The sequence below is a fragment of the Sapajus apella genome, unplaced genomic scaffold, assembly GCF_009761245.1.
Source record: "Sapajus apella isolate SASKATOON/1434 unplaced genomic scaffold, GSC_monkey_1.0 scaffold11, whole genome shotgun sequence".
Classification (NCBI taxonomy): Eukaryota; Metazoa; Chordata; class Mammalia; order Primates; family Cebidae; genus Sapajus; species Sapajus apella.
This window is the reverse complement of record NW_022436951.1, coordinates 9128478-9133248: the sequence shown is the minus strand read 5'-3', so window position 1 is coordinate 9133248 and position 4771 is coordinate 9128478. Positions and strand designations below refer to the sequence as shown.

Genomic DNA, 4771 nt, shown 5'->3' with positions numbered 1-4771 from the left:
AAACTAACACAAGAACAGAAAACAAAACACTTCATGTTCTCACTCATAAGTGGGAGCTGAACAATGAGAACACATGGACACAGGAAGGGGAACATCACACACCAGGGCCTGTCGAGGAGGTGGAAGGCTAGGGGAGGGCAGCATTAGGAGAAATACCTAATGTAGATGACAGGTTGATGGGTATAGCAAACCACCATGGCATGTGTATACCCATGTAACAAACCTGCAAGTTCTGCACATTACCCCAGAACTTACAATATAATTTAAAAAAACAAAACTGCCATTTTGGTCAGGCTCAGACCTGTGCTGCCTCAGGATGTAATGTGTAACAAAGGAACCCGGGTCTGCAGCGTGGGCCTGTGAGGCCTGTGGGTGCCTGTGTTCCCCAGCTCCCCCCGCAGCTGACTCCACAGTGGTCCCCTCCAGTTGTCCCCTCCAACACACAAGGCTGTGTGTTCTCCACCACTTATTGTTACCTCAACAGGCCAGGGTTACTGCAGTGACCCCCATAGTAGCCTTGGCCCTATGGAGGAGCCTGGGGCTACCCCGCAGCCATACTTGGGGCTGTTCCTGGAGGAGCTATGCAGGTCTGTGGCAGCACTGCCTAAAAGTGAGACCAGATTCTAATCCCTATGGTTTTCCATGGGAATTGGTGATATATGCAGCTGTTGTTGAATTTTTTGTTGTTCTCTTTTCGTTTGGGGAGAAGTTTTAGGTCGGTTAGGAGTTGGCTTTATGTGGGAAGAGAGAAAAAGCTTGCTGTAGCACTTTCTGGAATAACTGAAGAAAAATTTAAACCGTCTGAAAAATTTAGCCTTATTCAAAAAACATATGAAGGCTGTGAAGTAGAGTTATCTTTAAAGAATGCCAGCTTTGAGAAGGAGGCAACAGAAACACAAAGTGTGGAGGCAGCCTGTGAAAAGCTGAATAGGTCCAATTCTGAATTTGAAGATGAAATACTCTGTCTAGAAAAAGAGTTAAAAGAAGAGAAATCTAAACATTCTAAACAAGATGAACTGATGGCGGATATTTCAAAAAGGATACAGCCTCTAGAAGATGATTCAAAATCCCTCAAATCACAATTAGCTGAAGCCAAAATGACCTTCAAGATATTTCAAATGAATAAAGAATGATGGAAGATAGCAATAACAGGAAAGCCAGAAACAGTTTTACAAGAAGCTGACATGTGGAAAGAACGAGTGAGTGAACTTAATAAACAAAAATTAACATTTGAGGACTCCAAAGTACATGGAGAACAAGTTCTAAATGATGAAAATCACATCAAAACTCTGACTGAACATTTGCTAAAGATGAAAGATTGGGTTGACATGCTTGGAGAAGATATAGCAGATGATGATAACTTGGAATTAGAAATGAACAATGAATCAGAAAATGGTGCGTACTTAGATAATCCTCCAAAAGGAGCTTTGGAGAAACTGATTAACGCTGCTAAGTTAAATGCTTCTTTAAAAACCTTAAAAGGAGAAAGAAACCAAATTTATATTCAGTTATCTGAAGTTGATAAAACAAAGGAAAAGCTTACACAGCATATTAAAAATCTTCAGACTGAACAAGCATCTTTGCAGCTAGAAAACACACATTTTGAAAGTGAGAATCAGAAGCTTCAACAGAAACTTAAAATAATGACTGAATTATATCAAGAAAATAAAATGAAACTCCACAGGAAATTAACAGTAGAGGAAAATTACCCGTTACAGAAAGAAGGGAATCTTTCTAAAGTAGAAAAAAAGATCAGACATGCCACTGAAGAGCTGGAGACCTATGGAAAGCAAGCTGAAGATCTTGAAGAACTGGAGAGAAATACTCACTTTTATCAAGGGCGGATTATTTCCTATGAGAAAAAAGCTCACAATAATTTGCTTGGCATCTTGGACTGCTGAAATGATTTAAGGAAAGAAAATGCTCACAACACACAAAAATTAACTGAAACAGAGTTTAAATTTAAACTTTTAGAAAAAGATCCTTATGCACTTGATGTTCCAGATACAGCATTTGGCAATGGTCCCTCACCATTGGGTCGGCCTTCATCCGAAACAAGAGCTTTTCTCTCTCCTCCAACTTTGTTGGAGGGTCCACTCAGACTCTCACCTTTGCTTCCAAGTGGAGGAGGAAGAGGCTCAAGATGCCCAGGGAATCCTCTGGACCATCAGATTATCAATGAAAGAAGAGAATCAAGCTGTGATAGGTTAACCCATCCTCGCAGGGTTCCTTCTGACACTGGGTCCCTGTCACCTCTGTGGGAACCGGACCATATAAATAGCAGTTATTTGTTTTCTCTGATCCACCAGGACAATTATATCCTGATTCAGCTCTTCCTCCACAAATGCAAGACAGATTTTATTCTAATTCTGGTAGACTGTCTGGACCAGCAGAACTCAGAAGTTTTAATATGACTTCTTTGGATAAAATGGAAGGGTCAATGCCTTCCTAAATGGAATCCAGTAGAAATGATACCAAAGATGATCTTGGTAATTTAAATGTGCCTGCTTCATCTTTCCCTGCTAAAAATAAAGCAAATGCCCCTAGCTTTGTTCCTCCACCTCTTACTCCAATTAGAGGTCCATTGTTTCCAGTGGATACAAAGGGTCCGTTCATGAGAAGAGGACTTCCTTTGCCCCCACCTCTTCCAGGAACCATGTTTGGAGCTTCTTAAGATTATTTTCCACCAAGGGATTTCCCAGGTCCACCATATGCTCCATTTGCAATGAGAAATGTCTATCCACTGAGGGGTTTTCCTCCTTACCTTCCCCCAAGACCTGGATTTTTTCCCCACCCCCACATTCTGAAGGTAGAAGTGAGTTCCCTTCAGTGTTGATTCCACCTTCAAATGAGCCTGTTACTGAACATCCAGAACCACAGCAAGAAACCTGGCAATATTTTTGGTCTCTTCAAAAGTAATTTTGACAGATCTCATTTTCAATTTAAGTAACTGCTGTTACTTAAGTGATTACATTTTTGCTTAAATTGAAGCTTAATGGATCTATAATTCTCAGGATGGTATTTTGTAAATAAAGATGATTTAAATATCGAAAAAATAGCTTTCTCATTATACTCTCAACTTTTTAGTTTATTGTCTAATTGTTACCTGTCTTTGTAATCTCAGTGGGTAGCACAATGCCCAGCACAAAATGACACTTAAAAAACTCTTGTAGATGGAAAAAATAAACAACAATAGACCTAAAAGCCATGTTGTATGAATTCACCATGGCCATTTGCTATATTTGCTGTATAAGAAAAAAAGGATATTACCATTTTTAAATGTGTAAAAGAAAGAGACATTCCAGTTGATTACAGAAAATCATCTAGAAGAAGTGAATAGAAACTATAGGAGATATATTTTTGCTCACTGTATAATTAGAACTTTTTCAAATGGGATGATTCCCATGAGGTGGGATCCTCAATTCAATATAACTGTTCAAGCAGAGTCTGAATGCCTTTTTGTCACTGAATGAGGAATGGGGGGATGGATAAAGAATTTCTCAAATTCCTTCCACCTTTAAGATTCTTCCACTTTAAACTGAACATTTAGTAAACAAATAAACTGACTTTCACAAAACATTGTTTTTAGGCAGAAAAACTATTGTCCGAGAAGAATGACGACTAAAGCACAAAGAAGTTGGCTATTTTTAAAAAGGTACCCTTCTAATCTGTCTGGAATTAAACTAAGGGCATAAACATACTTAGAAAAAGATAAACTGCAATTTCAAGCTGTCACTAAATTTCCATAAATAAGGTAAAATTCTTAGAGGAAGTGGATCAGAAAAAACAAATAACTGCTATTTATACCGACCTCTTACCCTAAGCCCTAAAAACTCGTGCATACATAATGACTAAGAAAATGAAAATAACAAATCAGATCAATTATATTAGAACTTTTACTGTCCAAGAATAGCCATCTCTTCCAATGAAGGAAAACTCAATAAATTACATTTAGAAAGAGCAACTCAATCACCCATGTAGCTTCTGGCTGCCACCAGAAAGATCAGAGGAAGTTATTATTAGAAAACTTGGGAAAGGCACATTAGAAACCACAGCAAAGCCCTTGGATATTTAAAAACTCAAATAGTTTCCATCTGTGTTTCAAGCCATAACCAAATTTGCCCAAACATTGGATATACTGGGGAGAAAGATAAATCAATATGCAAGGTTAGTAAATAAGAGATACATGGAAATGGAGACCCCTAGCAAATGTAGTTGTAGGTACTGAGAAATTAAACGTGGGAGGTAAGAAGAATATTTTTACAAGAAAAAAATCACACAGTTTATCCCTTTCTAAGCTAAAATGTCTGCATTTTATACAGAAATTGAAGAATTTTCCTGGCAAATAAAGTAAAGGAGGAGCTAAAACTCAAGAAGGACAATTCAAATAAGCAAATTGTGGAAACATCCCCAAAGGCCCATGGAACATTTGTCAGAGGCCTCCAGATGAGCCTGTATCTCTACTTACATGGGCTGGTTACCAAGATCCAGAAGCTCTCTTTCAGGAGTTTCTTCACTAAATGTCAAAATTCCTACCTTCTGAGAAGTGTCGAATTCTTGCAATTCACCAAACAGTGCTTATTGTAAAGCCTATCACATAGTCTATTCTCAGGTAAGGTTTACAGAATAAATGAATGAACAAAATCATCTCAGGCAAATGGATGTCAGCAGATCCCAGTGCCTTTTCCTCTTAAACAAATTTAAAACCATTTAGATATAAATATTTTGGAATTAAACTTAGTGTTCTTTAGCACACTACAACTATGATACA

The 4771-nt window shown here is 38.1% G+C and overlaps 1 pseudogene across 1 annotated transcript; it reads left to right on the top strand.

Moving 5' to 3' along the window:
- Positions 1–228: 228 nt before the first annotated feature.
- Positions 229–4218, top strand: LOC116552299 (annotated as a pseudogene). The gene has a single exon (XR_004269314.1). The product of XR_004269314.1 is annotated as a melanoma inhibitory activity protein 2-like (transcript).
- Positions 4219–4771: the final 553 nt, after the last annotated feature.